This window comes from Leguminivora glycinivorella, chromosome 10, assembly GCF_023078275.1.
Source record: "Leguminivora glycinivorella isolate SPB_JAAS2020 chromosome 10, LegGlyc_1.1, whole genome shotgun sequence".
In the NCBI taxonomy this organism is placed as follows: domain Eukaryota; kingdom Metazoa; phylum Arthropoda; class Insecta; order Lepidoptera; family Tortricidae; genus Leguminivora; species Leguminivora glycinivorella.
Window position 1 is genome coordinate 7,084,637 of NC_062980.1, and position 8,478 is coordinate 7,093,114.

Here is an 8,478-nt window from a genome sequence, read left to right on the forward strand (position 1 = left end):
TTGCTTATTATTTTCGGTAACAATTTTCTGAATTCGATCGCGTGAGACTCAAAAATCGGCCCACTGAAATGACCATCTTTTTCAGTGTTTTCAAAATGGTAAACGAAAAGATTTTATACGCCGAAGAGAAATTATACGCCGAAATAAATGCAATAATTACACCAAGATAGATCGGCCTCCAGTTACCCAAGGCTGTCTTGTCTGGGAACCTTGGTCACTTTTTCTTAATACATTCTACGTAGTTCAATTTATTATCAAATCAACAATCTGATAAATGATAATTAATAAATATTACGGGACATTACACAGATTAACTAAGTAACAGAGAACATGATAATCTCACGAAGGCTTGAGTTGTCGGTACTCAGACAACGATATACATAATAATTATGTATAATATTCTGTATAATATAAAAATACTTATATGCATACATACAAAATATCCATATCTGACCTCATCACACAAATAAATACCCTTACCGGGATTTGAACCCAGGACCGCGGCTTAGCAGGCAGGGTAACTACGCGCTAGGTCAGACCGGTCGTCAAATGGTATGTCTATATAATTTGGAAAATAATAATCATTATCGAGGCGATGAATTTCACACGAAGTAACTTTCAACGATTCAATGTTCAACGCTTTGTTACTTCTGATCACATGAATATTTCGCGCCTTAATGACTTTCGGGAAGATTCAAATTTTGAACAGAAAGTTCGATATTGTCTTGAAACCTTCTATACAATATGACTCGATATTTTGTGTTTAAGAGGCATCAGAGCCTGCAGGTACTATGAGTTTTTGAAGTTTTGGAATACGGTGCGTTTTCATACTATCCTTACCTCTCATTGTGCACCATCAGTCACATAAATAACTAATATTATATTATAGGAGACTCGCGTTAGAAACAGATAAAAAGTTACCTATGTCTTTCTCCATCCCTTCAACTACATATCTCCACTTAAAAAAACCACGTCAATTCCTCGCTTAGTTTTGCCGTGAATGATGGATAAACAAATAGACGCACACACTTTCCCATTTATAATATTAGTATGGATTCTTGCACAGATTGACTGAGTCCCACGGCAAGCTCAAGAATGCTGACAAGACAAGACCCAATGAAGTCTCCATAATTAACAAAATAAAATCTCTGTTTTGGGAAATTACTTGGCAAACTTAATTTATTCGTACAGGAGGGGATAAAACACGTCGCCTACTAATTAAATTAAACTTAATGAAACCTTGAGACTAATCGTTCGGTTAAGGTAATTAAGTCTTTGTTCTTAGAATTTTCTGATTTGCTATTACAAATTAAAACTGAACTGAGACAAAATCAGTTTAACGTCATAGAACAGTCAACGACGTATCTGCCAGAACACAGCAGTGTGTAAACGCTGACTTGATTCTTCGAAAACGAATGACATAGTTGCATTATAGGCACAAGAGCGCAAAGTAATTTCATACAAATTTTCACTTGATATTACTCTGGCTGGTAGAATTGACGTGTTTAATAGTTATTTGTTATACAAGGGGGCAAAATTGTATTTTAACGCCGAGTGTGGCATTTAAAAACGAGCAAGTGAAAGGATTCTATAGTTGAACCATGAGCGAAGCGAGTGGTTCGAGAATAGAATCCTGAACTTGCGAGTTTTTAACACACGAGAAGTAAAATACATTTGCACCCGAGTGTAACACAAAACTTTTCCCCTCACTACAGCGAAGAAACTACAACGCAATAAATGCGTTTTCCCCTCACTAGCTCGGAAACACGTGTTTTGTCCTTTAATACCAGCGGGTAAAAACGCATTTTATCCACTAGTGGGTAAAGTAATTTGACCTTGAATAAAGTCAAATTAACTGCTTTAAAATTTATAAAAGTAGGTGAATCTAGTAAAAAAGATGATTTACCACCTGTGGAACTACAGGGTGGCTAGCCGAATGGCACAATCGCTCACGAAACGCTCACGAAACGAAGCGCTAGTAGATATCTATCTCTATCGCGCTTGCGTATTGGCGCGACAGAGCCAGCGGCGTATCGCTTTCGTTTGGCGTCGGAGAAATGCCATTCGGCTACGGGGCCTGGAAGCAGTGATAAACGCAAAAATGCGTTGTAGTTTCCGCGCTATAGTGAGGGGAAAAGTTTCGTGTTACACTCGGGTGCAAATGTATTTTACTTCTCGTGTGTTAAAAAACTCGCAAGTTCAGGATTCTATTCTCGAACCACTCGCTTCGCTCGTGGTTCAACTATAGAATCCTTTCACTTGCTCGTTTTTCAATTCCACACTCGGCGTTAAAATACAACTTTGCCCCCTTGTATAACAAATAACTATTATCACTGCTTCCAGTAGTTCCACAGGTGGTAAATCATCTTTATTACTAGATTCAACTACTTTTATCAATTTTAAAGCAGTTTATTCAAGGTCAAATTACTTTACCCACTAGTGGATAAAATGCGTTTTTACCCGCTGGTATTAAAGGACAAAACACGTGTTTTCGAGCTAGTGAGGGGAAAAATAAATGATGGTTTTGAAACAGAAATGTTTCTTAAATTGATGGATTTGACTTTTTACACTACTACACTACTCCTTGTGTTGGTGTAGTGAAAAAAAAATGTAAAATAACTATTACCATATCATGGAGGGCACAGAAAACAGTGTAGCCTTACCATGAGTCTCGCACTAATACAGAAATCGCGAAGCGTCTGGTTGAGATAACTGGTGACCGAAGACCGGCGACTTCCTCGCACAATCAGCATTGCGATACAGCCAGGAAATGTCGCCAGTACCCTTGGTGCAATGCCTCAAGGGCCTATTTTAGACATTAGCTAGCTTTTAAGTTTAGTCTTAGTTTCTTATATAATTATGTAAATATGTTCATGTAACTAAATATATTAAAGTACTCGAAAGTGTCAGTATCACACTCGTGTTAAGTCTACAAATATATACCTAATATAAAAAAGTAAAGCGCCACGAAAAACAGCTTTACCTACCTACCTAACAAAGGTATTAAATGAAAATAACTAATAATTTCCATTAATATTATATCTGTAAACTTATGTTTACAGCTTATGCTTATTTACACATTTATGGTTTAAAAAAGTTTAAATCATAGGTAGAAGAAAATATTTGTATACAATGCCAATTCAATCCCTTTACCTTCTCCGTAATACGAAGTCAACGTCCGTATTAGTGGAGACGGTCGTTTACATGCGTAATAATAAAGTCGAGTTCGTTTACATCTACACAATTCTACTAACAACAATATCTTAACACGTTTTTGTGCTCATAACATTAGAGTCGTATCTAGATAGTTTTGTTCGCGTAAGTGCGTTTACACATTATCCGATCTGATATCGGATGTAGGACCGATATTCTACATTATCAAAGATAATAATGTTCCATCTTTGTCACGTCTCCGCGCCCTCTCGCAACACCGCTGTGTCACGCGCATCACTAACATACATATACCACATTAAATAAATAAAATAAATAAATATTGGGGACACCTTACACAGATCAACTTAGCCCCAAACTAAGCATAGCTTGTACTATGGGTGCTAAACGACGATATACATAATTAAATAGATAAATACACACTTATATACATAGAAAACATCCATGACTCAGGAACAAATAGCTGTGCTCATCACACAAATAAATTCCCTTACCGGGATTCGAACCCAGGACCGCGGCTTAGCAGGCAGGATCACTACCGACTGAGCCAGACCGGTCGTCAAAACATTACCGTCCAACAGCTGGCAAATGATTCTACAGGACTAAAGTTACCGAAAGCTCCGTCCGATATCGAATAATTGGAAGGTGCCTAGTACAAAAATAAATTCATCAGCGTACCTTTGGCATTAAGGACTGTATCGTTAATTATAGGGACAAAACAAACCTCGTCTAAATGTTGACATGTGCATAATTTTGTATTATTATGGTCCGAGAGTATGATCTGAAGGTATTGGTAAGTACTATTTGATATAAGAAGGTCTGATATTTTTTTTATTTTAGGGACTTTATGGTACTTTCATTAAGGTCTAGCAAATAAATTTCGGACAACCCCTAATCTGGCTTAATTTGAGAATATCTCAAAGACTCTTTGTACGATTGCGACAAAAAAAGGTTAATATGCTGCCAAAATATATTTTTTAAGAGTCCTCTTCATGGTTGTTCAATTGGGTACTTGCAGAATAAATGCGGTGAATTTATATAATTTAAAAAAACGCATTTTTGAGTAACGTTCCGGATTGCCGTAAATTTTTGATACAAGCAGGATGAGAGAATAGATAAAAAAAATAGGCATAGGCCAATCTCTAATAGACATTCATGGTGTTTGAACAGTGCCTAAACCAGATCGATATAAACAGTGTATGATAGTTAAATTCGACATCAAAGTCGGAGTTAGCGTAAGCGCCATGCCACATTCTCTAAATGGCCGCCATACACAGATCATGAACTTTATTTTTAAAAAATAACAGTGGCTAGACTATGTCTAGATATTCTGCTTTGTGGATCATGTGTCGTTGAGGTTCGCACTGTACAATTTTTTTTCGCAATTGTGTCGTCTTGTACGCACTTTGTGAATTTTCTAGTAGCATTTGTCCGAAATCGTAATTGGTACTCGGGAGAATTAAGTCAATGCTGTCTAAACCATTATGCTTTACGTCGAGCTTCTAGGACAAAATGCGTACCTTATTATGTGCCTTATTAAGCCCATGTCTTGTTATAAGAAAAAAATATAATAGCAAATAAATACGGCTACTCAAAGTTGTCTCCATATTTAACGATACAGTCTTTAAGCATTTTTTGATTGCATATCGTTTATTAGGAATACTCATTTATTACATACTCGTACATAAAAAAACATTGAAAGATATAAACTCTAAATTTCATATCCAACCGACTGCGCCAAGCATTGTACTGTTTAAATAAAACAATTAAGTTTAATAATCACATAATGCATATTATAAAGTCGGTTACAAGTTCCTTACATCTTGACAGACACGACGTGTCGGTCACGTAATACAGTGTCATCCCAGTGCGTTCCAAAATACTAACACTTAGATAACTATTATGAACATGTTGTATAATTGTACACTTGCACTAACTACATCCTATATCGGATCGGATTGTGTGAAAACGCTCTAAGTATGTAGGTAAACGAACTGAATATGTTTGGGCTCAGACATTCTGAAAAATTGAATGCAAATGTGTTTAGATCCCCAGCCTCGGATAAAGGGGCTTAGCATATTCGCACTTGTATTGCCATTTTCGGGCACTTTGTTTACTCACGTAGACAAAATGGTCGATTCTTTTGTAACAAATTGATATCTTTTTAGGGTTCCGTAGTCAACTAGGAACCCTTATAGTTTCGCCATGTCTGTCTGTCAGTCCGTCCGTCCGCGGATAATCTCAGTAACCATTAGCACTAGAAAGCTGAAATTTGGTACCAATATGTATATCAATCACGCCAACAAAGAGAAAAAATAAAAAATGGAAAAAAATGTTTTATTAGGGTACCCCCCCCTACATGTAAAGTGGGGGCTGAATTTGTTTTTCATTCCAAACCCAACGTGTGATATATTGTTGGATAGGTATTTAAAAATGAATAAGGGTTTACTAAGATCGTTTTTTGATAATATTGATATTTTCGGAAATAATCGCTTCTAAAGGAAAAAAAAGTGCGTCCCCCCCTCTAACTTTTGAACCATATGGGTTAAAAATATGAAAAAAATCACAAAAGTAGAACTTTATAAAGACTTTCTAGGAAAATTGTTTTGAACTTGATAGGTTCAGTAGTTTTTGAGAAAAATATGGAAAACTACGGAATCCTACGCTTAGCGTGGCCCGACACGCTCTTGGCCGGTTTTTATCTTAGGGTGCGTGTGCATAGATAAAGGTCCCTAAAACCAACGCCAAAACTGCTGTTGGCCTAAGCTGGTGGCCTAGCGGTAAGAGCGTGTGACTTTCGATCCGGAGGTCGCGGGTTCGAACCCTAGCTCGTATCAATGAGTTTTACGGAATTTATGTGCGAAATGTCATTTAATATTTGCCAGTCGCTTTTTGGTGAAGGAAAACATCGTGAGGAAACCGGACTAATTCCAATAAGGTCTAGTTACCCTTCGAGTTGAAAGGTCAGCTTTCGTAAAACTATTACCTACGTTAAATCTTGGGATTAGTTGACAAAGCGGGCCCCAGGCTCCCATGAGCCGTGGCAAATGCCGGGATAGCGCAAGGAGGATGATGCTAATAATGAAATAAAACTTTAATGAAAATGTCATGGTTTTGGAGATGGAACTTCCTTTACTTTTTTTCTTTACGTTTTTAAATTTAAACGGACAATATCTCAAAAACCATGACATTTTTATTAAGGTCAAATTTGCTTAATGTGACAGCTAATGAAATGTCCTATCACGCCTTTTCGTTTTGGCGTTGGTTTTAGGGACAGCCTGTATATTTGGTGAATACTCCTGATGTTATCCGACATAAAAGAAAAAGTGAATATTCGACGTTCACAGAATCCTATATGTGTCCAGTATTATTTCGATACGGCTTTGTAAGAGCTACTCACGGTTTTTTGATGAAATCCAATCAAGAGCTACTGCCGAAAAAGGAAATATATAGGTACACGTTAGGGCTTGCATTCCGGAATTCCGGAATCTCGAAATTCCGGAATTTCGGACATTTTTTCCGATATTACAGTTCCGGAATTGAAACACATAATCTCGAAAATTCCGGAATTGAAAAAAGATATATTTTTGAACGAAAACGTGTAATATCAGCCTGATTATTTTACAAAACTACCACCGCGTCTATAAAAGATATGTAAATTCATAAGTTAGACACTGCTCGGATTCAGGTAGTGCCTATTTTATGACCAAAGGGTTGCATCCAGGGCTAGTTAGAGCGAGATAGTGTAGTTTAACCCGCTAATATTATTTCTGGTTTTGCTCTCAATTGTTTTAGCTAATAAGTGAAATATATAATCAGTTTAAAGTACATATTTGCTGTAGAAAGTTGTGTTTTGTGATAATTTAAAATTACTAGCCGGGAGTTGAGTGTTATGCTCGAATACTGAAGGACAATTAAATATAAATAAATAACATTAGGTACATTATTATTTTATTAGCGTTATTTATGCTCAATTTATTAGATCGAACTTAAATTTCAGTAATAATCTAAATTTTACTTCTTTTCTCATAGCACTAAATATTTTAGGCATAAAGTCTTAAGTTCAGACGCAAATCGTAGTATTTGGTATTACATTCATTCACAAGCATAACGTCGTAGTTACTTTATACACTTTTCACAAAGACGTGTGCATATTTTACTAAACTCTATCTAAGTCTATTACCACTTACCACAAAATCGAAAGATTTGAGAAGCAAATGTATGGAAAATTATGAATATGAAAAGAATGATTTATTTTTTTTACAAAAAATTAAGGTGTACATGTACCTAGGAATAAATCATAAAATCTGTCTTTTTGGGCTAGCTTGGATATCTTTTGTCCCTACTCGAGTCTGATAAAGGTAATTAAATATTTCTTTTATTACAGTTATGTGAACAAGACGTTATGCCATTCTTGTAAATTATTACTTTTATATTATTTCGATGGTCAATGGATAAAAAAATAACTTTAACGTTGACCACTACCAGAAAACTGGCACTAAAACCTCGTTTTTATCGTTAACTGTAGTTCGAAATACCTTGCAAGACCGATTTTGACACAAAATGGGCTTTCCTGTAAAATTACTAAAATGCAAATTTCAGTGTTATATGCCTTTCAGGTACGGAGTTATTGTCTTAAACGTCGATTTATAATAAATTTCAATTTAAAATTGTATTATTTCATCAAAAACCCACCAGAAAACCAAACCAAAAAAAATTGTTCAATTCCGGAACTAGTTCCGGAATTCCGGAATTGAAGTCCAATCTCGAAAACCAGTTCCGGAATTGAAAATCGTCCGATATTGCAAGCCCTAGTACACGTGGAAATGTTATCTGATAAAAAGGTATACATATGTACGCGATGAAAAATGAGGAAATATATTCTTTTAAATTACTCGTAACTCAAAGTAGGCGAAAGTCAATAACGTTTAAAAACTTTAAAATGAGTGTTATATGTAATTTGATCAGCAATACACTGTTAAGATATTTCGGTTTACTCATATTATAAGTACACCGTGTATACAATACATTTTTTAGAAAAGACTAAAGTTAATCACAGACATACCTAAATTTTAAGAAGATGTATAAGACGACACAGAGAAGCTGTTATTGGAAAAAGAACTTCCCCTTAAGAGTATTTGAATAAATGAATCTAAATAATGTATTCCCATTATTTATTTACGTAGAAATGTGTTTGTGAATTAGTCTACCATGTATTCGTTCGGGAAATTCACGGCCTAGCTTATATTCTACTAAAATTTGCGTTTGCCTCCCTGTCACAATTACGCACCAATTTGCCCACAAAAT